This window comes from Gopherus flavomarginatus, chromosome 4 (assembly GCF_025201925.1).
Source record: "Gopherus flavomarginatus isolate rGopFla2 chromosome 4, rGopFla2.mat.asm, whole genome shotgun sequence".
In the NCBI taxonomy this organism is placed as follows: Eukaryota; Metazoa; Chordata; order Testudines; family Testudinidae; genus Gopherus; species Gopherus flavomarginatus.
The window spans coordinates 120,434,851-120,462,360 of NC_066620.1; the positions used below are offsets into that span (position 1 = coordinate 120,434,851).

Sequence of the window (27,510 nt, forward strand, 5' to 3'; positions counted from 1 at the left end):
CAGCACACCCTCTCACTCTCAGCTCCTTCTGCCTCTTGTTCCCAGCTCCTCACACGCACTTCCTCTCTTCTGGCTCCTCCTCGCCTGACTGGAGTGAGCTCCTTTTTAAACTCAGGTGCCCTGATTAGCCTGCCTTGATTGGCTGCAGGTGATCTAATCAGCCTGTCTGCCTTAATTGGTTCTAGCAGGTTCCTGATTACTCTAGTGCAGCCCCTTCTCTGGTCACTCAGACAACAGAAAACTACTCATTCAGTGACCAGTATATTTGCCCTCTACCAGACTCCCGTACCCCACTGGTCTGGGTCTGTCACATATCTCTCCCCCCTGCTCAACACCAAGGAGTTGGGCAGCTTAGGAAGCCAGACAATGCACACATGACAAGCCATCGGCATTGCTGTGATGGCTCCCTGCTCTATGTTGCACATGGAACTGGAAAGGTTGGAGGGATAAGAGCCACCTGGTCACTCTTGTGTTCTTCTCCTTGTTCCGCTGCATCCATTGGAGAGGGGCATGGTCGGTCACGATGACAAATCTGCGCCCGAGCAAGTAGTAGCGCAGTGCTTCCATGGCCCATTTTACGGCGAGGCACTCTCTCTCCACCACTGCATATTTTTGTTCCCTCAGAAGGAGTTTCCTACTGAGGTAGAGAATTGGGTGTTCCTCCTCCCCGATCTTCTGTGATAGAACTGCCCCCAACCCTACTTCCGATGCATCTGTCTGCAGGATAAATTCCTTGGTGAAATCAGGGGCTATCAGTACAGGGTTACTGAAGAGGGCAGTCTGTAGGTCTATGAATGCTTCCTCTCCTGCGTCAGACCATCTCACCAGATCAGGTCCACGGACTTTCACTAGGTCTGTCAGGGGGCTTGCCCTTGTGGCAAAGTGGGGGAAAAATCGTCGGTAACACCCCACTACACCTAGGAATGCCCAGACGTGTTTCTTGCAACATGGTCAGGGCCAATTTTGGATGGCCTCCAACTTGTTCACTTGGGTTTTACCAGACCTTTTCCCACAATGTAGCCAAGATATTTGGCCTCTGTAAACCCTACAGCGCACTTGGCAGGGTTTGCTGTAAGGCCAGCTCGCCTGAAGGTATCAAGGACTGCCTCCACCTTCTCTAGGTGGGTTTCCCAGTCTAGGGTATGAATGACCACATCGTCCAAGTAGGCAGCAACATAACTGTTATGCGGGACTAACAGCCTGTCCATGAGGCGCTGGAAAGTAGCTGGGGCCCCATGTAGTCCAAAAGGGAGGACACTATATTGAAAAAGACCCTCTGGTGTAGAGAACGCAGTCTTTTCCTTGGCGTCTTCCGCAAGCGGAATCTGTCAGTACCCTTTGTCAAGTCTAGAGTAGTCAAATACTGGGCATTACCCAGACGGTCCACTAGCTCATCTATGCGAGCTATGGGGTACGCGTCAAACTGGGATACTTCGTTTAGTCGCCGGAAGTTGTTGCAAGACCTTGTGGTGCCATCAGGTTTGGGCACCAGCATGACTGGGCTGGACCACTGACTGCGGGATTCTTCAATGATCCCCAACTCCAGCATTTTTTTTATTTCTGCTTTGATTTCCTCCCTTTTGGATGCTGGCACCTGATGGGGCCTCATTGTTGTTCTGGCCCAAGGGTTCGTGATAATGTGGTGATATGCCTCGGTTGTTTGACCTGGTTTTGTCGAGAACACATCTTGGTTCCAGAAGATCATCTCAGACACCTCATACTTCTGGTCTGGTGTTAAATCAGGAGACATTTTCACCTGTCTGGAAGGCTTGTTTTCCTGGGTTAGGTCTTTTTGGACAGTTATGCACGCCTCTTGTGCATGCCAGGGTTTCAGAAGGTTGATGTGATAAATCTGTTCTTGTTTTCGGTGTCCTGGCTGCCGCACCTTGTAGGTTACTTCCCCCATGGGTTCAACCACCTCATAGGGTCTCTGCCATTGGGCCAGAAGCTTGCTTTCTGCCGTGGATACCAACACCATCACCCGATCCCCTGGTTGGAACTGTCGGACTTTTGCCTGGTGATTGTAATGGGTTCTTTGGGCCTCCTGTGCCTTTTCCAAATGACCCAGGCTATCTGGTCTCGCATCTGTATTACATGTTCTATTATATTTCTCCCCTCATTGGGTTCCTCTTCCCAGATCTCTTCGGCGATATCTAGTATGCCATGGGGGGACGACCATATAATAACTCGAAGGGGGAAAACCCAGTTGAGGCCTGAGGTACCTCCCAGATAGCGAATATAAGATAGGGTAGTAGGGTGTCCCAATCCTTCTCATCCCGACTTACTATCTTCTGTATCATAGCCTTGAGGGTTTGGTTAAACCTTTCTACCAACCCATCAGTCTGCGGATGGTAGACTGAAGTTCTCAGAGTATGTATATAGAACAGCGTACAGAGGTCCTTCATTAGCTTTGACATAAATGGGGTTCCTTGGTCTGTTAATATCTCCTTTGGTAGCCCCACTTGGGCAAAGATCCCCATCAGCTCTTTGGCTATCGTTTTAGAGGCTGTGTTCCACAGGGGGAAGGCCTCTGGGTAGCGAGTAGCATAGTCCAAAACAACAAGTATACATTAGTGGCCCCGAGCCATCTTCTCCAGGGTCCACTAGGTCCATGGCTATTCACTCAAAGGGGACTTCTATGATGGGAAGGGGTACTAAAGGTGCCCTCAGGTGGCGACGGGGACTGTGCAGCTGACACTCCAGGCAGGACGCACAGTACCTTCGCACTTCTTCATGTACTCCGGGCCAGAACAACTGTTGTAGGACTCGTGCCAGGGTCTTATCTACCCCCAAATGCCCCCCAAAAAGATGACTATGAGCAAGACTTAATACAGCGTTCTGGTGTTTTTGAGGTACTAGGATCTGCTGTACCTTCTGCCTCTGTACTGGTGCAACCCGGTATAAGAGATTCTTCTTCATTATGAAGTAGGGTCCTGGTTCCTGGGTTCCCTCTTCCACAGGGACCCCATCTATTTCAGTCACCTCCTTCCTAGTGTTGTTGTACCTTGGGTCTTCAGCCTGGTCCCGTCCAAAATTTCCTCTCTTGGGGCTAATCTGCCCAAGATCTAGGGACCCAGTCTCCGTTGCCTCTACTGGTTCAGAAGCGTTAGGATGGGGGTCAGACTCGGGTGCTTCTCCCTCCTGGGTGGCCTCCTTTTCAGCTGCTTGGGTCCGCCTACCTACGAGAGCGACCCTCTGGCTTTGAGTCAGTATTCGGATTCCCAAGGCCTTAGCTGCCCTCCTTTCCCTTTTTGACTTTCTACCCTGTCTGGGAATGGAAAATAAATCTGGGGATATTTCAGAGAAGACTGGGGGTTGACAGTCTACTGTGGATGACTCACTAACTTCAGGGTTCCCCTTTTCCTCCAATCCTCCTACTGGGAATAAGTTTCCAAAGCCTGGGAAGTCCCTCCCTATGAGCACCGGGTATGGGAGTTTAGGGACTACACCTGCTGCTATCTCAGTGTTCCTCTGAATCTCAAGTTTTACTGGGATAGTGGGGTAATAACCAACTGTCCCATGGACGCATGTTATCCCCGTACGCATAGCCCGCAGCAGCTGACTACACTTGACGAGCTTCCTCGAGACACGCATGATAGCACTCCCCAAATCAATCAGTGCTGTGGTCTCTACCCCATTTAGTTTCACTGGTCTGGTGTACATATGTGGGGTTAGTGAGATCCCCACAAGGTGGATTAGGGAGCATGGGTCTGCCCAGGTCCCCAGGTTACACTGCATCGGCTCCTCAGCATTGGGGCACTGTGCAACTATATGTCCCCACTCCTCGCAGGCATAACATCTGTATGGAGCCCTAGGCATCCCCGGTCTCTTGGTTTGGGCAATCTAACATCATGATCCTCTTCTCCCTCCATGCTCCGACTCTTTGTGGCCTCTGGTGGGCCTTCAGCCCCTCTCTTTTTCCACCTGGGCCCTCCTGATGGCCCAGTCACCCGAGCTCTAGGACTTTGGTGCAGCTAGTTTAACCAGGGTGCCTCTTCCTTAACTGGTCGGGTCAGCTCCCTAGCCGTCCTTCGCCTCTCTACCAGTGCAACAACCTCATCATAGGTGGAAGGTTCGTTCTGGCTTACCCAAGCACGAAGGGTACCAGTCGATGACCAGAAACTCTAGTATCTCTTCCGGACTCCGGGACTCTGTTAGCAACCACTTTCGTGAGAGATGGATGAGGTCATACAATTGGGACCACGGGGTTTTGTTTTCCTGGTACCTCCACTCATGATACCATTGGGCCAGCACTGCGGTCGTTACCCCAGATCTGGCTAGGAGCTCTGCATTCAGCTGAGGGTAGTCTGCTGCAGCCTCTTTAGGCAGATCATAGTAAGCCTTCTGGGCCTCCCCACATAGGAATGGGGCAAGGATGCCAGACCACTGATCTCGAGGCCAGGCCTCCCGTAGGGCTCTCCTCTCAAAGGCCAGAAGGTATGCCTCTACATCATCCTCCTGCGTCATTTTCTGCAGCCAATGGCTGGCCCATATGATCTGCTTCCCATCATGGTCGGGGTTCAGCTCTGTAAGGGTCTTTACCTGGTTTACCAGTTCCCGCAACATAGCCCAGTCTTGAGAAGCCTGGTCCATCAGCAGGCGATTAGTCTCTTGCTGCAGCCGCACTGCCTCCTGTTGGGCAGCTGCCTGGACATGGGTAGTCTCCTGCTAGGCCGCCATAGCTTGTATCAATGCCTGTACTAAGTCATCCACTGTGGTGGGAAAAAAAATAAACCCTCTTTTTTTTTTTTAAATCACTCTCCTTCTTCTGCCGTGCTGTGCACACCAAATCCCACCTCTGACACCAGTTGTGACAAAGTTCCTCCTCTACCTTGGTGGGTCCCGCACTTATTGGCAGATTTACTCACCTCAGTGATCTTCCCCACAGTCTGGATCAACTCCTCCTCTGTCTGATCAGGAGTTGGGAGGTTTGGGGGGAATCCGGGCCCGCCCTCTACTCCAGGTTCCAGCTCAGGGCCCTGTGGATTGCAGCTATCTATAGTGCCTCTTGTAACAGCTGCAGGACAGCTACAACTCCCTGGGTTACTTCCTCATGGCCTCCTTCAAACATCTTCTTTGTCTTCACCAGAGGACCTTCCTCCTGGTGTCTGAGAGCACTTGTACTCCTTAGTCCTCCAGCAGTACACCTTCTCACTCTCAGCTCCTTGTGCCTCTTGCTCCCAGCTCCTCACACGCACTTCCTCTCTTCTGGCTCCTCCTCACCTGACTGGAGTGAGCTCCTTTTTAAACCCAAGTGCTCTGATTAGCTGCCTTGATTGGCTGCAGGTGTTCTAATCAGCCTGTCTGCCTTAATTGGTTCTAGTGGGTTCCTGATTACTCCAGTGCAGCCCCTGCTCTGGTCACTCAGGGAACAGAAAACTACTCATTCAGTGACCAGTATATTTGCCCTCCTCCAGACTCCTGTATCCCACTGGTCTGGGTCTAACACAACAGTTATAAGGAGTAGGGGGAAAACAAAGCATGGAGTAATGTTTTCTAGATGAGACATGGGATCAAATCAAAACTATTCCAGGTCTAAATGTATTATAACACAACAGCTAAAGTTATAATTTCACAGTTGACTGCCTCTGCTTTATGAGCTAGCTTGTTTTGATATAAACTTGTTATTTATTTACATTTTGTTCAAGGTTATTTATCAGCAGCCACTCATATTCTGTTCTATAAAGGTTTTTATACCACCCTCGCCACCACAGTTTCTGATTGCCTATTGCATTAAGCAATATAACTACGGGTCTGTCAGGACTGTTCATACAGGGCAATGTTCTCAAGCTGTCATAGTTTCTACAAGAGAAATCTTAATGCCCTGCCTGTAACTCTCTACAAAATCTTTTATCATAAGAGATTTTTTTTTCCAAAAATGCCTTAAAATATACCCAAAGTGAGAGATATGTGGCAGGTGTCACAACTACTGTTCCAGTCGCCATCTTTGGCACTCAATTTCAGTAAGAACAGTGCTTAACTGAGAGATCATCACAAAGATTATCAATGGTAATGTAATCCTTACAACAACTCTCTGTTACCACTGGTTTACAAATCACTGACACAAACAGTACAAACAGAAAAACAACTAACTTCAAATGAACTTTCCCTCTAGTGCATTAATAGCTTTTCAGTTATGGGGATACTAAGGAGGATGCTATATGTTGTTCTCTGCGGCTGATAACAGTCATTATGTATGTGCATTGAGAGAAGATAGCCATAAAGCTACAACTATTAAGGATCCATTACAGTTATGAAAATGTTTCATGAGCTTGCACAAATGGAATAGGATGGGAAGGGAAAACTCAACATACATACAAATATCAGCTGTGTTAGTCTGTATCCACAAAAACAACAAGGAGTCCAGTGACACCTTAAAGACTAACAGATTTATTTGGGCATAAGCTTGCGTGGGTAAAAAATCTCACTTCTTCAGATGCATAGAGTGAAAGTTACAGATGCAGGCATTATATAATGACAAGATCTAAATCTGGTGCAAAGGCAGCAGTACGCTATGATCAGATTGCAGATATATGGCTATACAGTACTCAGTCCTTGGGTAAACTTGTGGAAAGCTACTGTCTATGCTGAAACTGCAACCTCTTACATCATGGTTGATCTTGGCTCCAGACTCTTAGCCCACGTCCAGACTAACCCGCGGCATTGGCGGGTTAAAATCGATTGCTCGGGGATCGATATATCGCGTCTAGTCTGGACGCGATGTATCGATCCCCGAGCGCGCTTACATCGATTCCGGAACTCCATCAACCCGAACGGAGTTCCGGAATCGACACGGAGAGCCGCGGACATCGATGCCGCACCGTCTGGACGGGTGAGTACCTCGATTTTAGAAATTCGACTTCAGCTACGTTATTCACGTAGCTGAAGTTGCGTATCTAAAATCAATTTTAATACCCTAGTCTGGACATGGCCTTAGTGACTTGCATTTTCTGCTATGGAGAAGGTGATGAGCTTTATTAGTGTGTGTAAGATGGCATCACTTTCAGGGAGACTTGAATCATCTGGTTCAGTAAAAAGTAAAACTAACAACAGCCTACTAATGACCCATCTACAATTCAAATTCACCAGGGCCTTAGTTTTCAGATTCGCAGTTTATTTATTTTTATCAAAACCAGATGAGTAAGTTTTGAGCTGCGTATGTGCAGTCTCAAAACTAAGAACGGTAAATTACAGAAGATTCCTAACATACACCCACCAACTAACTTTATGAAACCCTCAACATGTACACTGATCCTCAGAAACAGAGTTTCATATAAAGGACACTATAAACAGATTCCTCCAATTGATACTTTTGTTTATAATATTCTTGTGTCCTTATTTAGATAAACTGTAGTTAATAAAAAGAAAAAAAGACATAAACCAAAGATTATCAGGCCTGTTCTACAGGCGGTAGCAAAGGCGAAAGCAGTAGCATGAATACAGAGGTGATGTGTATTTTTAACACCACATGTAATCCTGAGTCCTGAGCACTGTACTATAAGTGCATGATTCGTACCAGTTTGGCACATAACTTCCTTTGCAAATGGGATAGTTTAAGAAAGACACTGTAAGATTAAAAATAATGGCCAAAATTTCCAAAAATGACTAGTCTTCTTACTGAATGCGGAGCGTGCCAAGCCAATGTGCGACAGCCTCATCAGCGAAGCATAGAGCCTTCAGACCACCATCAAATCTGGGCAGAAGGCAGTGATTTGGGGTGAGTCACATTTTGAATTCCCAATCTTTGACACCTTAGAAGTGCTTGCTTTCAGACAGTGCTGAAAAGCAGAGACTTTTAAGGTGTCTCAAGCTTGGCATCTAAAAACTGAGGCACTACAAATCATGAGTCATTTTTGAAAATCCTGGTCTATATATTTAAAAAAAAAAAAACAACAAATCCCTTTGCCTGGGCTAGCAACACTACCTAGCATTATACACAACAGATTATTTTAAAAATCTCACTTTCTTTTTTCCCTCTATGATTTTGTTTACTATTTGCATTTCTCTCAGCCTGGCCAATAAAAAACGCTATACAAGTGCTACGTATTATTATTATGCACCAGCACAGTGCAGCAGAATGTGTTTGCAACTCTCACCGTTACAGGCCTAGCTTCACTTTTGACCCCTCTCTAGTCCCTTTGGGTATGTCTACACAGCAACTAGACAGGTATGGCTGGCCCATGCCAGCCAACTCAGGCTCATGGGGCAGGGCAGTTTCACTGCTTTGTAGATTTCTGAGTTCAAGATGGAGCCTGACTTCGGGGACCCTTCCCCACTCACAAAGTCTTAGAGCCCAGGTTTCGGCTTAAGCCCAGAAACCTATACAGCAATGAAACAGCCCCCCACCCTGAGCTCCACAAGCCTGAGTTGGCTGGCATGGGCCAGCTGCAGGTGTCTAGTTGCTGTGTAGACATGTCACTTGAGTGCATGCATTTAGGTGAGTAGCCCTGAGACTTCGCTTCACTCAAGGTGGAATCCTTCAGTTCTCCCACTCAATGCTCAGCAGGTCTGACTGGGACCAGCTACCTGTGGTTCTTCCCATTGGGAGCAGTGGTGAACACAGTGACCTAACAGAGCCTTTTCAAAACAAAAGTATTGTTTAATCTCATCAGGAGGAACAAGGCCTAATCAGAGAAAAGAGTGTGTAACACAATAAAAAGTCTATATGCAGGTCTATGTTACCTAAAGAATAAGTGTAGTTTATCCCAAACACTTCAACCTCTTGGGATTGGAGTTTAGTCTGCTCCCCAGCAGTTTGCTGCCTACTCTCCCCAGTTCTTCAGAGACTATCATAAAATCATACAATATCAGGGTTGGAAAGGAACTCAGGAGGTCATCTAGTCCAACCCCCTGCTCAAAGCAGGACCAACACCAACTAAATCAGAGGTTCTTAAACTGGGGGCTAGGACTCCTCAGGGATTTGTGAGGTTATTATCTGGGGGGTCGTGAGCTGTCAGCCTCCACCCCAAACCCCACTTTGCCTCCAGCATTTATAATGGCGTTAAATGGATTAAAAAGTGTTTTTAATTTATTAGTGGGGGTCGCACTCACAGGCTTGCTATGTGAAAGGGGTCACCAGTACGAAAGTTGGAGAACCACTGAACTAAATCATCCCAGCCAGGGCTACCTTTTCATCCATGCAAAAATCTTTGTTCCAGTTTTTCCTATGTAGAGTTGGATCTCTCTGTGGATACAGGCTGGGACCCAGCCCACCCTGCCAAACCAGACTGTTGAGCTGAGCATGGTTAGAGGTAACACCTGCATTGTCCTTTAAGTATCGGTAAATGGGAGACTATCTGAAGCTACTGTCCTTTTCCTGGGTACATGCCACTAACTCACACTGCCCTTGTAATCAGACAGCAAACACAAGAACCATCAATAAGATGGAACATATAATATTCAATAAATATTACAGATCACTCCCATGTCCTTCACAGCAACCACTCAGGGGAAGATTTATTTAACAGACAATGTTTCCTTTGGAATAATTTGATAGAAACATTTTTACCGTTTTCAACTTTGCAGAACTTTCTTTTTTTTGTGTGTGAAAAAACAAAACTTGGGGCCAGATTTGAACTCCAGAATCCAATCCAGAAAGTTACTCTTGAAACACATTGAGTAGGAGCACTGTACAGCAGGTTTCTGTGGTTAAACAACAGACTTTGGACACAGCAGTACATGGCCTTTCTGGTGAATGAATAAATTGCTATTACAGGAGATACCTGGTTAGCCAGATCACACTAATGGATAACCTATCATGTTGCATTGGGCAGGCTGGGAGAAGAGAAAAGATGCCACTCAGCAGACAAAAAGAGTTTTCGCTATGTGTATTTCCATGACAACAGAACCCACATCACTCAGATGAGCGTCTTTCACAGCTTTCTTTGGGCTGGGCCACACTACGGGGGGAAATCGATCTTAGATACGCAACTTCAGCTACGTGAATAACGTAGCTGAAGTCGAATATCTAAGATCGGATTACTCACCCGTCCTCACCGCGCGGGATCGATGTTCGCGGCTCTCCCTGTCGATTCCGCAACTCCGTTGGGGTTGATGGAGTTCCGGAATCGATATAAGTGCGCTCCGGGATCGATATATTGCGTCTAGATGAGACACAATATATCAATCCCCGAGCAATCGATTTTAACCCGCCGATACGGCGGGTAGTCTGGAAGTAGCCTTTGTATTTAAGCACCAAGAAAAGTATTTCATAGAAGGCAGTCCTGACATACAACAAAACTATTTTATTTACTTACTTACAGGCATCTCTGTAGTGCTTCTGCACCGTGGGCATTTGCACATCGTGGCATTTGAGTAACAATTGATATTCTATTTCCCACGTCTATCTAAATGCATAACTTAATGATTTTCAAGCCAAAGCCTCCAGTCTCCGTTGGTTTCCACCAATTTTGATGAGGGGGGCTGGATAAATTCCCGCTAAAATAAGGGAAAGATTCATATTGATTCCTGCATGAGTTAGCTATGGTTAATTTTCTGGGGGCGCAGGGGGGAACCTTATAAACAGTGATAGGGGAGCAGAAAAACTCTTACAATTACATTTTTGATATTATATTATATATCTATACATAATAAAAACAGAAACTCTCTTCCATTTTCACTCTCCATACATATCAATTAACAAACAAATAAAAAATCAGCCAGTCAGAAACAAATCTCCCTTTAAGCCCTCAAACAGATATGGAAAGAAAAATTAGGCACAAACTGCTTTGTTCCCCAGCACAGATACAGCAAAGCAGGATTAAAAAAAACTTCAAATATTCTTGCTGGAAGGCTGCAATGTAATATTACTTTTATTAGTAGAATCCAGAACAATAACACACAGTAATCAAAATCAGAGAGAGAGAAAACAAAGAGGCACAACTCACTCCAACTTACTATATAGGCCAGGGGTAGGCAATCTATGGCACATGTGCTGAAGGCAGCACATGAGCTGATTTTCAGTGGTACTCACACTGCCCGGGTCCAGGCCACTGGTCCGGGGAGCTCTGCATTTTAATTTAATTTTAAATTAAGCTTCTTAACCATTTTTAAAACTTGATTTACTTTATACACAACCATAGTTTAGTTATATATTATAGACTTATAGAAAGAGACCTTCTACAAACATTAAAATGTATTACTGGCACGTGAAACCTTAAATTAGAGTGAATAAATGAAGACTCAGCATACACTTCTGAAAGGTTGCCGACCCCTGATATAGGCTGTCTGTTGGCAGACTGAGTGCTGCTAGGCCAAGATCTCACATGTCCCTGCAGAGCCCCTAGCCCACAAGTGGAACCAGAAAAAAACCTTGATATTTATAGTGTCAGCTTACAATTTTAACACAGCTCTTAGTAAATCACACAAACCTTCCCTCTTCATGTCACTTTTAATGGACATCCTTTTCCCATTGGGAACAGTTTCACAATGTGCGTCCTGTAAAAGTTTCCTTGGCAACTGGTATACGATCAGCGCAACATCCTGTGGCACATGCACATTATGCTCCACAGATGGGGTCACTTACAGCAGTAAGGTGTTTTGTTTTTTTTTTAATTAAGCCAATAGGCATTTAAAATCACTTTAAAAGGATCTTTATCTGTTTGTGCCCACACATGGAGACATGAGATTACTATAATAAGAATATTATCTTAATTATTTTGTATCATCTCACAACAATATAATTAAAAGAATACTCATCCTAACTATATTAATCTCACCTCACCACAATATTAATGTTAATTCTCCTCTCTAAGAGGAGTCCCTCATAAACTTTACACTATCCAAATATATTGCACAGAATTATTCTATTAGAAGCCTACATTAGATTTCACTAGACAGACATTTCCCAGGCTTTCCACTCCAGCCTGCAGAACATCTCCCCTCCATTCAGCTCAGTGCCACTGCAGCTCAATCAGCTCTGGGCACAGCTACCCTCTCATTGGATCTGATGTAATCTGATGAATAAGTGATTTCAAGCTAAATAAATTATAGCTGCTTGCAAAGCTAAGGGAAGTCAGATGCTTTGCCAAAGCATCACGCCTTGCTCCAGACTTCCATTGCAGAGCCAGCAATCTTTCTTTTCCGATCAAAACTGGTGCAAACAATTCATCTTGGATGAAATGTCTTCATAAATCCATGTATCAGCCACCCTGCAGGAAAAGAGCTCTCTGAAATGGCAACAAGTGCCCACACTGTTACACATCCTGCAGCAGAAACAGAAAAGTCAAGAAGCTTGGTATCCCTATGCTTAAACTGACTCAAGGCAAACCTGGGGGCCAGCACACTATTTTGTACTTTATTTAAAATAATGAACATGTTCAACTACCACTGAAACACATCTATAACGATAATCTCTACTAGCTCTTTCAATTTTCAAAACAAACCTTATTGTAATTCAATTAAACAAACTCAATTATCTATTAAAATGACAAAATACACTAACTATGTAAGAATACATTAGCAGCATAGGTCATTATAGGAAATTCCCTCCTCTTTAGTGGAAATTAATGACTAATCTACAGAAACAGTCTTCACATAATTTGATTTTTTTTTTATTATTTTGATGGATCCTGTTTGTTTTTAAGCTTTTTTGATATTTATACATTTAAATGTTTACAGTTGCATGGAATTGGGAAGATGTCAGACAACAAGGGTGTCAGAAAATAATTATTTAATAAGAGTAGACACAGATTCAAAATTTTCAAGCTTTATAACCATTAAAATACAAATTGTCAACATCACATGTCAAAATACACAAAGCAAATATCCTTAAATCAAATACTAATAAGTTCTCAAGCACTATTTTTCTTACTTTGCCTATCTGTACATTTTGATTATCATCTATGGAAAGACCTTATCAGTTTGTGTGTGTAATGTAAACATCGACATTTATCAATAAAAATCTAATCCTTCCACGCCTAAGTAAACAGCAGATTCAGATTTCACACAGTCACTCATCATCATCATCAAAAAGGCAGCATGATCCAATGGATATGGCACTGCACTCATGATACCTCAGTTATGACTGATCAAGTCACTGCACCTCTGGACTTCAGTTTCCACATCTGTGAAATGGTGCTACGGATATTTACCCTCCTTTGGAAAGAGCTTTGAGAGCTATGAACTGAAAAAAGATGTATAAGAGCTCCTAATTATTACTTTAGTAAGGCCATGTCTACATCTAAAGTTTTGCAGCGCTGGTTGTTACAGCTGTATTAGTACAGCTGTATAGGGCCAGCGCTGCAGAGTGGCCACACTTACAGCAACCAGCGCTGCAAGTGGTGTTAGATGTGGCCACACTGCAGCGCTGTTGGGCGGCTTCAAGGGGGGTTCCGGGAACGCGAGAGCAAACCGGGAAAGGAGACCCGCTTCGCCGCGGTTTGCTCTCGCGTTCCCGGAGCCACCCAGCAAACCGCAGGGAAGGAGACCTGCTTGCTCTGGGCTCCGGGAACGAGAGAGCAAACCGGGAAAGGAGACCCGCTTCGCCGCGGTTTGCTCTCTCGTTCCCGGAGCCACCCAGCAAACCGCAGGGAAGGAGACCTGCTTGCTCTGGGCTCCGGGAACGAGAGAGCAAACCGGGAAAGGAGACCCGCTTCGCCGCGGTTTGCTCTCGCGTTCCCGGAGCCACCCAGCAAACCGCAGGGAAGGAGACCCGCTTGCTCTGGGCTCTGGGAACGAGAGAGCAAACCGGGAAAGGAGACCCGCTTCGCCGCGGTTTGCTCTCTCGTTCCCGGAGCCACCCAGCAAACCGCAGGGAAGGAGACCTGCTTGCTCTGGGCTCCAGGAACGAGAGAGCAAACCGGGAAAGGAGACCAGCTTGATTACCAGAGGCTTCCTCCTTCCACGGAGGTCAAGAAAAGCGCTGGTAAGTGTCTACATTGGATTACCAGCGCTGGATCACCAGCGCTGGATCCTCTACACCCGAGACAAAACGGGAGTACGGCCAGCGCTGCAAACAGGGAGTTGCAGCGCTGGTGGTGCCCTGCAGATGTGTACACCTTCAAAGTTGCAGCGCTGTAACTCCCTCACCAGCGCTGCAACTTTCTGATGTAGACAAGCCCTAAGACTGAAGAACCTAAAAACTCAGTATATGTATAAAAACTCTAACAATCTATTTGGAAACTTATAAGATAACCCAACTTTTGGCTATGTGTACATAGCAGCTGGCGGTGTGTGATTCCCAGCTTGCGTAGACATACATGCGCTAGCTATGCTCCAGCTAGCACGCTAAAAATCATTGAGTGGCTACAGTGGCACAGACAGAAGCTCAGACTAGGCACCTCTAAGTACACACATAGGACCTCAGATGGGATGGACTTGGGCAGCTAGCCCAAGTCACCTCGCATGCTACTACGAGCATATTGATATTTTCATCACATGAGCACAAGCAGAGCTAATGCATATACATCTACCATAGCTGGGAGTCATACCTCCCAACTGCAGTGTTGACACACCTTTTCTGTTTACCTTGCTGTGGCCACAAGAAAAGCCCGTGGCAGCGGCCATGCATTTGAGAAATGCTGCTCTAGACACTAGTGTCACACTTCAGGCCAACTGCTCCTGCATTCTCCCATCGTGGTCCACCAAAGGCACCCATTTTAGGCTCCTGGCTGCTTAGCCAGCGTCACCTCTCTTGGGTGGAGACCCATGTCTTTTCCTTCTTACTGTTTTTCCAGATTGTACAGTTTCCAGGAGGCCAGACTTCCTAAAAGGCTAGTGCCTGCTCTTTGCTTTCTTTCCAGAGACTGTGCCGAGGATGTTGCCCACAGTTATAAGTTACCACACAGCTCTTTATAAACAAGCACATTTATTTTTAAGGTGAAACATATTAAAACAACAAAAGAACCTATACGCATGCTAAAAATCTTATCAGAGGTTGTCCCAGCTCCAGCCTCAGGATGTGGTAGCTGTTAGTTCTTTAAAACCCACAACTAGGTTTTCCCCATGGCTACAAGTTTGTAAGGGTCTTGGATTTAGAACCAGAACACAGGCTAGCAGAGTAGCCAGTTTCTTTATATGGCTATTGATTGTTACCTTTGATAGCAGGTAATTAGCAGACAAAGACCCTTTCCTTAGGGCATAAATTTTAAAAAGGTTGAGATTTTGCATAACCAAAAGGTGGGAAAAAAATTTAGTCTTTTTAAAGTTATTTTACAGGAAATTCACTTAACACTTATTGTTCCAAAAGTCCATTTTTGTCTGGTACATTTTTAATATAGTTCTTTGAACTTTTAGGCCTTACTCCCTCCACCCCATCGCCCCTGCTAGAGAGGTTGCATGCAATCCCAGTCCACAATCCACAATAATACATAAACTTTGCATTTAATACAGAGGACTCCAAATATATTTTAATTCAGTGTAATAAGTTTTTCCGAGGATATGCGGGAAACTGCCATATTTGTTATTTAGCATAATACCACCAAATATTTAAGACTCACTATTATCATGAAGCCTATGATAGTAGTGGGTCTTAAATATTTGGTGGTGTTATGCTATTATGTCTTTTCTGATTTTTGACATAAAAACCTAAAACTGTCACCAGCTTTTCACCTAAAAAGAAATCATAAAAATGTCACTTGACATTAAAATTTTCTAGGCAAACATTCATTCTGGGAAAAAAACAATTTTCCAAGAAAATATGTCACAATTAAATTTGTTTTGACCACCTCTGAAAAAGCAGGAAGAAAATAGGGCCATAGCAGTGGCAGTGTTCTGCACTAGTACATAATATATATATGCTTTCCTTTCCTGCATAAATTACTCACACGCGTAACCATTTGCAGGATCAGAACCATATTCTGCATTTTGTAGAAATCTTATTAGGGTTGTCTAGCTGTGCTTTTGGCAGCATTAATACTATGAAAGCTACCCATGGTAACAAAAACGTTGCTCATTCTGAAACAAGTTGAGATGTGATAAGCAACCCATATTTTGTTTAGAAAGAATGAAAAACTGCTACTTTTAATAACCATATTGGACACACACAAAAATCTGAGAAATTTTCAAAATTAGTCAGAAGTGTTGTGATTTAATATCATTAACATATGAGTTAAGTAATCAAAGCCATTTTATGCAAATACCTGTTACAAGCAAGTTGCACTAAAAAGTCTTGTATTTATTTTTTAATCTTATTTTAAAAAAATGTTTTCATTTGGACAATGACTGGCAGGGGCGGCTCCAGGCACCAGTGTTATACCGATTATACTAGACCAGTAAAAACCAGCAGGATCTTATTAAAGGGGACAAGACAAAGATGCCACATTTATTATGATAACAATTTATGACTAATAACTAATATCTTAATTCTTATCCATACACATTATACCTATTACCTATACACACACACACACACACATTCACATTATACCTAATACCTATACACACACACACACCCACATTCATCAGGTGTTCTGCAGCTGCTGCATAGTTACCAGTCCTGAAGATAGCTTAAGTTCATGGCTTGATTTTGCAGCTTGGGTTCGTAGCTTGTGGCAGCTAACTGGCCAGGAAAGCTGGGCACAAGGCTGAGCTGGATCTCTGTTGGGCAGGCACCGATGTTCTTCCATGTTGGCAGCAGAATGTTACCCAGAGTCTCTCATCTCACCCTTCTTTTTTATAGGCTTTTAGTTTGGATTCAAAGTCTAGGTTTTGCTGTGTCACGCTGCCTCTGGGTTTAGATTGATCACCCATCAATTGCAGGTGTGACTTTCAGCCTTGGACCTGGCTTTGATCTTCCTTCTGTTGTTCTGTTGTCCTTTTCTTTTTAGGGTGGATGCTTCTTACTTTTGTTTAGGGCTGTTGTCTAGGTCTTCAGCCGTTGGTATTTGAACTTTATCTCATCAGGACAGGCTGGGGCTGGAGGTTGATTCCACCATTCATACATACCTCATTCACACATCTAAACTAAACTAATAAGATTACAGCAGGGTTTGCAAAAATGAAGGTTGGAGGAAGCTTTTACAAAATGGAGTGAGTGTTTTAAAATGGGGTTTGAATTACAATATGGAACAGAAGTTACAGTGCAGGCAAGTGTAGTGAATGGTGAACAGAAGTTAACAATTGAAAACAATTTCATTTATCAGTTCTACACCAGCATGCCAAGTGCATGCCTGCGGCAGCAAGCCATGGGGGGTGCTCTGCCGGTCGCCGCGAGGGCGGCAGGCAGGGTGCCTTCGGCAGCATGCCTGCGGAGGGTCCGCTGGTCCTGCGGTTTCGGCGGACCTCCCGCAGACATGCCGCTGAATCCGCAGGACCGGGGACCCCCCGCAGACAAGCCGCGGAAGGCAGCCTGCCTGCCGTGCTTGAGGCGGCAAAATACCTAGAGTCGCCCCTGGTGACTGGGTGTGCTCCAAATTCCAGCCTAAAGAAGAAAACCCACCCAACTACCAGAATGGATAAGAAAGCAAACATTTAGGTATTGTTAAGGTGCCAAGTGAGCTTGGTTCTTTAGAAGTAGAGTGACTATAAGTCCCGTTTTTAAGCCCTGTCCCAGCTGTCCTGACTTTTCTGGCAAAACTGGACATTTGTCCCATTTGCAGTGGGGTGCGACCCCTAGCAGGGTGCGGAAAACGTATGGGGCAGGAGTGCCAAGCAGCAACACCAGCCCCACACAGGAGGGATGGCTTGGGAGAACGGCTTGCTCAGGCCTGCCCTATGGTTGGGCGAGCAATAGGGGGGCATCAGGACGGCCCCGCGCTGGGGGGGGCTTGGACCAAACCCGCGGGGGAAGGGGGACCTCAGGCTGGTCCCACACAGGTAGGAGGCAGGGAGGGCTCTGGCCAGCCGCACAGGGGGCGGTGGGGGACTATGGGAGGCCTCGGGCTGGCCCGTGGGGTGTCCCATTTTCCCTCTTGAAAGAGACAATCTCTGTGTTTGCAATCTAAATAGACAAACACACGACACACTGGGGCACCCAGAAGGCTAATATTAATTTAAGGCTTTCTGGGGTGTAAATCTATCCCACACTTGCAAGCTGGGGTGTAACTCTATCCCACATTAGCCTGCCATGCACTAAGTGCCGGTGTGGATGCTGCTGCCACATGCTAAAAGTTCCCTACTGCACTTTAATGTCTCCTGCTTAAAAACAGGAATAGATTAAAGCAGGGGTCGGCAACCTCTCAGAAGTGGTGTGCCGAGTCTTCATTTATTCACTCTAATTTAAGGTTTCACATGCCAGTAATACATTTTAATGTTTTTTAGAAGGTCTCTCTCTACAAGTCTATATATAATATAACAAACTAGTGTTGTATTTGTCTGAGACCAATGCAGGTTCGAGTAAGTTTTTCATCGAGTGAGGAAAATCAAAATGTAAGAGATTGTAATTCAAAACCAAGTGGTTTTTTATTAATGGGGAATGAGTTGCAACTTGGGCTGGCGAGGAGCGCTTTTACCAACTAACAATACTATTAGAATGAGAATATTTACACAACTTGAAACAATCTATTTACAACCAACAACAGGAAACCACATGATCTGTGATTAACTGCTCACCAGAAATAAGAGCAGATACCAAACTGAGTAAACTATATACATGAACCAAATATTGTAAAATACATCAATACAACAATTTAACTTTCATATACTATATACATAACTTGGTACTAAGTAAAAGAGGGGAAAAAGGAAGAAGCTAAGCAGACAGAGTATTTACAGCAATTAGAATGCATATACCTCACTTCTGGTGCAGCTGACCAGCAGCACAGACACCAAGGGCATGACGAACTGGCGGGAAATAAACTGTAACGACACGACCCGAGCCAGCTAAATCCGCAGGAGACCCTTCTGGCTGAAAGAGTGATCAGGCCTTCCAGCTAACATGCGGATACTCCTGCAGATTTTGGTCCAAGACATGGTTTTATTTGAAGGCTCTTACTCATGTCAGCATCTGATTGGTCCCTAGCTCCTTCACCTTCCAGGTTCCGAGCTGGAGCCCTCCACGTAAACAGGATCTGCACACGGCACACTACCCTTATGCACACGGCACGCTGGTATTTTTGCACAAGGCACTAGCGTGACCCCTAGGTGATCAGGCAAAAAGAGTGGGAAAATGCACATGGCACTATAATGTAGCACACCGCACTATGGTGTTGCACATGGTACCAATGTGACCTTTTGACCGACAATTGGCCAAACAAACGCCGTGTTTGAGCATAGGCTTAGGGCTGCGACAGTATTGTAAAATAAACAAGGTTTTCAAAATGTTTAAGAAGCTTCATTTAAAATTAAATTAAAATGTTGATCTTATGCCACCAGCCCACTCAGCCCACTGCTGGTCTGGGGTTCTGTTCACTTAGGCTAGCAGTGGGCTGAGTGGGGCCTGCGGTGGGGACCCCAGCCGGGAAGGGTCTGGCAGCCAGAATCCCAGACCAGCAGCGGGCTGTTCAGGGCCAGCAGCAGGGACCCCAGACTGGCTGTGGGCTGAGCGGCTCAGCCCACTGCCGCTCAGGGGTTCCATCCTCTGGCTCCTGCCAGCCAGGATCCCGGCTGCTGGACCCGCTCAGCCCGCTGCCGGTCTGAGGTCCCGGCCCTGCCACATACAGTGGGTACCTACCTTCTCCCTGGTTCTGGCCCATTCTCTTCCTCTCTCTGCACTGAGCTGAAGGTGGGAGTGCACTGAGCACAGGGCTGGGGGTGAAGGGTCTGGCCAGGAGCTAGAATGAAAGAGGAGGCTCAGGGTTGGGACAGGAGGTTTGAGTGTGGGGGCACTTACCTGGGCAGCTCCCATTTGGTGCGAGGGGTTCAGGTAGGAATGTGACTCCTGTTTGGTGCTCAGGGTGGGGGTGGGGATGTGTGGGGTACATGGGATGTAGGGGGGCTGGGTATGTGTAGGGGTGCCAGAGTCAGGGCTGGGGTTATGGGGGTGTGTGTGTGAAGGAGTCAACAGAGGGCCAGGTGGTACAGGGCTCAGGGCAGGGGCGTGGGGGGAGGGTGTGGGGGTGCAGGGCTCAGGGCAGAGGACTGAGTGGGGGGGGGGCAGGTCAGGGCTCAGGGCAGAGGGCTGGGTGACTGCTCCCCCAGGACCCTCCTTGCTCCCTGTTCCCTGACTACCCTGACCCCATCCACCCCCCAAACAGACCCCAGGACTCCCATGCCACATCCAACCCCCCCCTGCTCCCTAACTGTCCCCATCCCTAACCACCCCCCCCGGGATCCCACCCCTACATCCAACCCACCCTGCTCCCTGTCCCCTGACTGCCCCCACCCCTTACCCAACCCCCCCCCAGCCCCCTTACCATGAGGCTCCTCATTCATCCGGAGCCCTGCCGCCGCCGCCCCGTGTGCAGCCCAGCCCCACCCCACCCTTCAGAGAGATGTGCATGCAACAGCAGGGTTCCGGATGAGCGGGGAGCGTCTTTACCTCTCCAAGTCTGCCCCGTGGGAGCGCACAGCCCCAGCCCCTAGAGCGCTGCACGTGCGGCAACAGGGCTCTGAGGGAAGGTGGGGCAGGGGCCGGCGGCTTGCTGCACTTGGCCAGCGCTCCGGCCCGGGACCACGGATCCCACGGCTTGCCGCGTCGGGAGGATTTTTAATGGCATGCAGAGTCCCAGCAGGCAGCCGCGTGCCATTAAAAATTGATTTGCGTGCCATCTTTGGCATGCGTGCCACAGGTTGCCGACCCCTGGATTAAAGCATACCAGGGAACTGTTGTTGTGCAGCAGCAGACACCACGCAAGTATTGTGTGGGGTAGACTTATACTCCAGCTTGCCATGAACTAAATGTTTGTGTAGACAAGCCCTTTGGGTGATTCTCTCCTATCCAATTCAAGGGCAAAACTGTCACTAACTTCAATAGTGCAGCTTCAAGATCCTACAGCATATTCCTAAATCCTATTGCATCAATGGGATTTAATCACATGCTTAAATGTAAGTACATGCTTAAGCATTTCCTAATGTAGGGTCTTTATTATTATTATTTTAATCATTCATAATTATACAAATATAACAGTCAAATTTTAAGACGTTAGCCAACCACTAATTAGTGGCTGTGGGGGCTAAGGGGAAAGAAATACCTTCCTCCCTGGGCATGCTACTGCATAATTGTTCATGCAATGCAAAAACAGGAGTTTTAAGTCTTAGGGCTTGGCTACACTGGAGAGTTGCAGCGCTGGTGAGGGGGTTACAGCGCTGCAACTCAGGATGTGGCCACACTTGCAAAGCACAGCCAGCGCTGCAACTCCCTGATTGCAGCGCTGGCTGTACACCTGGTCTGCCTCGGGTGTAGCAATTCCAGCACTGGTGATGCAGCGCTGGTCAGCAAGCGTGGACACCACCAGCGCTTTTATTGGCCTCCGGGGTATAAGGAGGTATCCCAGAATTCCTGTCCACAACAAACAAGAAGAATGGCTGAACTCCGATCTCCCCGTAGCTACTTGCTAAAAAACAAACACAGCTGCTCTTTGCTCCAACGAGCGAACCAGCGAAGGCAGGAGAATTGCTTTGGAATGTTCAAAGCTGTTTGCTTGAGGAGAGAGGGGGGAGGGGTAATGTTGAGCAACTGTTTATGTGGTCTGATGGCTATTTAGGAGTGCATAATTAGCATTTAGTGAATAAGAGACAGGTGGGGGAAAGGTCAAAACTTTTAAAATGATTGAAGGTAGGCACTGTGTATCTTCCAGTCCTTAGAACTTGCAAGGCAGGGAGCTGAGAACAGTGTCAGCTCCAAAAATCCATTCTCTCTGTCTCCCCCACGCTCCCTGTCACACTCCACCCCACCCCTCTCTTTCGAAAAGCACGTTGCAGCCACTTGAATGCTGGGATAGCTGCCCACAATGCACCACTCCCAACAGCGCTGCAAGTGCTGCAAATGTGGCCACACTGCAGTGCTGGCCTACACAGCTGTACGAACACAGCTGTAACTACCAGCGCTGCAGAACTGTAAGTGTAGCCATGGCCTTATACTGAAACATCTGGCATGGGCCACTGTCAGAAACCGGATACCACACTAGATGGAGCAATGGCAATCCCTAGTGAAGGGTGTGTAAAATTTTTAGGACAGCAAATTTACTGGCAAAGGATAATATTTTTGGAACAGATATACATTTCCACAGGAAGTATTTCAGTTTCCTACCAAAACAGGTTATTCTTGCATGCACATAATTTACTGTTGCAGACCAGTTTGATGCAATCTCTGTTGGGTGAGATTTACAGGCATATTGCCGTGCTTGTCAGGAACAGTCCTGTTTTTTGGGACTTTTTCTTATAGAGGCACCTATTACCCCCACCCCCTGTCCCGTTTTTTCACAGTTGCTATCTGGTCACCTACCATTATCATGTGCGAAAATGGCCTTAAAGATTTTATTCCAAAATAAGAGATCTTTCTATCTGTTTGTTTTATTAGATTAAAAAAAAATCAGGTATGGATTTCCCTCTTTTTCCCTATATTCTTTTGGCATTCTTTAGCAGACTGGGAACGACCAGAGGCTGAAGCCTGAGCTGCAGTGATTCAAGACCCCAGCTGAGGGGAAATAAAGATCTTGAGTTAATTTAATTTACTGTGGGAGCACAGGAAAGTTTGTTTAAGGTCAACATTCCCCCCACCACCACCACCACTATCCCCTTTCAATTGAACGCCAGGGCAGGGGCGGCTCTAGGTATTTTGCCGCCTCAAGCACACCAGGCAGGCTGCCTTCGGCGGCTTGCCTGTGGGAGGTCCCTGGTCCCGCGGATTCAGCGGCACACTTGCGGGAGGACCGCCGAAGCCGTGGGACCAGCAGACCCTCCGCAGGCATGCCGCCGAAGGCAACCTGCCTGCCGCCCTCGCAACGACCGCCAGAGCACTCCCAGTGGCTTGCCACCCCAGGCACGCACTTGCCGTGCTGGTGCCTGGAGCCGCCCTTGGCCAGAGAAGCTGCAGCTCAAGTTTTAGGGTTCTGCAATGTCACATTCACAGTCCTCCTAAAGTTTGCAAAGTCCTCCAGGAAAAAAACGGGAAGTCAGGACCTGATCATTCTAACGTGTGAAGAAAAATCAAACATAGAACTGTATGTTGATTTTATATATCACAAAGAGCAGTAAAGGATATACATGATTTGGTGATTTGGCTTGGTTTACAATTCATTCTTCATGCCTCTTCTTATTAGGTTGTCATCATAGCACTACCAAAGCTTGTATGCCACTGCAAATATTGTTAGGTAAATTGTGGCTTCGCAAAATATTTGATTGAATGAGAAGCTAACAACAAAAAACAGAAGAAACAAGCCAAAAAAACCCCCCCACATCCCTACCACAACTCTGTACTACTAAATGCTTGTTTATTAAATTGCATTTCTCAATGCTAAGATTTAAACAGCTTCATCTTGAATTTAAATTTCATGGAGGTCAACAGAGTTGTTTGTGGAGTTCCCTACTGTAATTTGGCTGCACCTAGTTTTCTGTAAGGTGAAGTTAACAGGACAATAGTACACTGGGAAGGCTATTTTCAAAACTGAAAAAATGAAACTGTAGTATTTTAAAATTAAAATCTTAGATTCTGCAAAGTACAGAAAGAGCCTAAAACTGAGGAATCAAAACAGGTCTTGCCCTATTGTTTTCCGGTGTCCTCCCTTATTTTCCTGAGGGTCACTAAGATGTACTGCTATTTAACTATCCCAATGACAGGATCAGTTAAATTGTGCAATATTACACAACCTTAAGAGATCTCCAGGGTCAGCTCCAAGACCCTTCCTATGGTGCAGGAAAATGAAGACATAATATATTATGACTACAATACCACCAACTCTTATCAGAACAGTACAGACTTCTGCATCAAAGCTGCATTATGCACACTGTTTACACATTAAAGGAGGGACAAGTTCGGTTTTTTCTAATGCTTTCTTTTTAAAGACAGATAAAAGTCACCAAAGGTCCACCTTACAAAGGCAAATAGAAGGTCATTGTACACTTACTGCATAACAAGTTAGTACTTCACATATTTTTCAGGATAAACAATTTGTGAAAATCAGCTATGAAATATCTAATGTACCACAGTATGTTTTGAAATTAAGTAATCACACACTTTTTACTCTGTATGTTTATAATGGTGCCCCAACAGAATTCAAAATACTCTTCATTTTAACTTTCTTCCTTCTTCCCTTTGCTAAAATCTCTGTACTAAGGCGGACTATTCCCTGGTCTCTCTTCCTTCACTCCTCTCTCACTGTGCATGGTGACTAGACATACAGCACGGAGAAGCTCCTCTCTTCCAGAAAATGGCCCAAATGACCTAAATAAATACTCCCACTATCCCCGCATCTGGTAACAATATTTGTTCTGCACTCTTATAAGGTACCTACTCATATGAATAAATACATTTGTTAGTCTCTAAGGTTCCACAAGTACTCCTGTTCTTTTGCGGATACAGATTAACACGGCTGCTACTCTGAAACCTACTCAGTGAAAGCACAGATATCAGTATAAACTCACTAAGACTGCACAAATCACTGTTGTTGCTTGGTCTGCCCTGAAGAAAAACATGTATGTTGGGAACATTGTCCTGTGATGATTGCACAACTAGTGTTTAGGTAGTTCTTATACATACTCTTATCCTGTCTTACATAAAGGATATCACAGAAATACAAAGAGCTCCATGCTGGTAATGTAAAACGTCACCTATAGTTCAGAAATCACAAGGACACAGTTCCCAAGCTAAGTGCTGCCTCAATACCTCCTAAAACCTTCACATTCCATATCTACTTCCATAACAGATTTTTTTATGCAGTAATTAGATAACTGCAAACTGTCACACTTTTCAGATTTACACATACAATAAAAGCTATTCTTAATAAATGCAACAGCAGCATGAAGTGAGCAATGAACTGCAGATACCACCTATCCACACTAGAGGATCTTCTCAGTTTAGCAAAGCCCCTAACAAAAATCTAAGAATTTCTTATACTGTTTGTGCAGTTATAGACATTCTTCAATGTCTGAAAGCTAAAGCCATTGTGCAAGGGAATCAAAATATTAAAATTAGATTTCATTAAAAAAAACACCCTAAAAAGTTATATAAAACTTAATATAGTTACATAAAAGCTCTGGAGAGATGTATTGCTATAAGGCATGCTAGCAGGCAGAAAACCAGCTACAATCATTGACATTTCTGCTCCCCATATCATAAAGGTCTAAGTCCCAGAAGTTCCTTTATGGTATCTCTTAGGCCAGGTCTACACTAGGAAATCAGGTTGGCATAACTACATTGCTCAGAGGTTTGAAAAATCCACACCCCTGAGTGTTCCATTTAAACTGACTTAACCTCCGGTTTAGACAGCACTAAATCACATAGCTACCGCCTCTTGGGGAGGTGGTGTACCTACGCTGAAAGAAGAAGCCTGTCAAGTGTAGACCTGCCCTTAGCATCCAGAGCTTTATCCACCACTACATGGAGAAATCTTTAGTTATAGGGCAGATTACATGGGTTATAAATATTCATAAATCTGAACCAGTTACACACCGCTACCTCGATACAACGACACCCAATGTAACACGAATTTGGATATAACGTGGTAAAGCAGCGCTCGGGGGGAAAGAGGGGGCTGCGCACTCCGGTGGATCAAAGCAAGTTCAATATAACACGGTTTCACCTATAATGCGGTAAGATTTTTTGGCTCCCAAGGACAGTGTTATATCGAGGTAGAGGTGTATATCTGTAGTTATTTTTTTGAGAATGAAGCTTCTTTGGCATACATGCCATTGGTCACGACAATGGGACTAAAATATAATACTGTTTATAGTCTAAACAGCAGGATGCTGAGCTAACACTTACATCCCTGCAACATAAGCGAAAACATTTTCATTATATAAGTAAGCTGATAAAAGACAATATTTCCCCCAAAGTAATTTATAAATTCCAACTTCTGCTATATGTTGGCTTTGAGACTATTCATACTGCAAGGATAAACCACCTAGTCACTATGCCTTAACAACATGTGGAAACTTTCCCTTCTGAAAACACATAAAAGACTGAGGACAAACAGATGATAAAAAATACCCAAGCTTGATATACCTGTGTAGATGCATTCTATACAGTCAGTTTCTGAGTTTTTCCAAGAAAAGGTGTTAATGCTAGAGGATGAATATGAAAATCTAACCACTGATTTAATATTTCTCAAATATTTTAATTACACTGTTGGATACTATTATAAAACAGAACTATCTAAATAATCAACTCTTTCTTTACTTACAGATTCATAGATTCCAAGGCCAGAAGGGACCATTGTAATAATCTAATCTGGATAACACGGGCCACAGAATTTCCCCAAAATAATTCCTTTTGAATTAAGCAAATCTTTTAGAAAAACATCTAAACTTGATTTTAAAATTACCAGTGACAGAGAATCCACCATGACCCTTGGTAAATTCTTCTAATGGTTAATTACCCTCACTGTTAAAAATGATCACCTTACTTCCAGTCCGAATTTGTCTAGTTTCAACTTTCAGCCACTGGATTGTGTTATACCTTTCTCTGGTAGACTGATGAGCACTTTATCAAATATTTTGTTCCCCATGCACGTATTGACTGTGATCAAGTCACCCTTTAACCTTTTCTTTGTTAAACTAAAGCTGACTGAGCTCCTTTAATCTATCACTATAAGTAAGGCTAAGATTTTATCATGGATATTTTTAGTCAATGTCAGGGACAGGTCACGGGCAATTAAGAAAAATTCATGGAAGCCCCTGACCTGTCCCTGACTTTGACTAAAAATATCCATGATAAAATGGGAAGGGGCTGGGCAGCTCTGGGGTGGCTGAGTGCTCTGGGCCTCCATTACCCATAAGGAGTTAGAGCTCCAGGTCCTCCCGTTCCCCCGTGGTGGCGGAGAGCTGCAGAGTCCCCCTCCCCCATCCCCAGTGGCGGGGAGCTGCAAGGATCACCCTGCCACTGTCGCCACCATGGCTGGGGATCATGGGGGTCCCCCTGTTGCCTGCGAGGTACCTGTCACCCGCAGCGGCCAGGTGCTGTGGGTACCCCTCCTGTCCACAGTGGGTGGAAGCTGTGGGGTACCCTCATGGCTGCTCAGAGATTGGGGGCCAGCTGCCTCAGGCAGCAGGGGCATCTCACAGCTCCCTGCCCTGTGGGAGGCAGTGAAATCCTTAAGCTCCCAGCCACCAGGGCTGAAGTCACGGAGATCTTTGGAAATCACGGATTCCATAACTTCCGCATCCTCCATGACAAAATTGCAGCCTTAACTATAAGGCATGTTTTCTAATACAGTAAAAGCTGTTTTATCTGGCACTTCACCAACCGGAAACAGGGCCGGCTCCGGGCACCAGCTTATCAAGCAGGTGCTTGGGGCAGCCACTCCAGAGCAGGGCGGCACTTTTAGGTATTCAGCGGCAATTCGGCGGAGGGTCGCTCACTCCTGCTCGGAGCGAAGGACCTCCCGCTGAATTGCAGCAGATTGCGATGGCTGCTTTTTTTTTTTTTTTTTTTTTTTTTGCTGTTTGGGGCAGCAAAACCCCTGGAGCTGGCCCTGACCGGAAAGCTCTATAAACCAGCATTTCTGATCTTCATTGAAATTCCAATTTATAGTCCAG

The 27,510-nt window shown here is 45.5% G+C and overlaps 1 protein-coding gene across 3 annotated transcripts in view; it reads right to left on the reverse strand.

Moving 5' to 3' along the window:
* NCOA7 (nuclear receptor coactivator 7) overlaps window positions 1–27,510 on the reverse strand; it is a 159,885-nt gene that overhangs the window by 79,488 nt on the left and 52,887 nt on the right. The gene's annotated exons all lie outside the window — the stretch shown is intronic.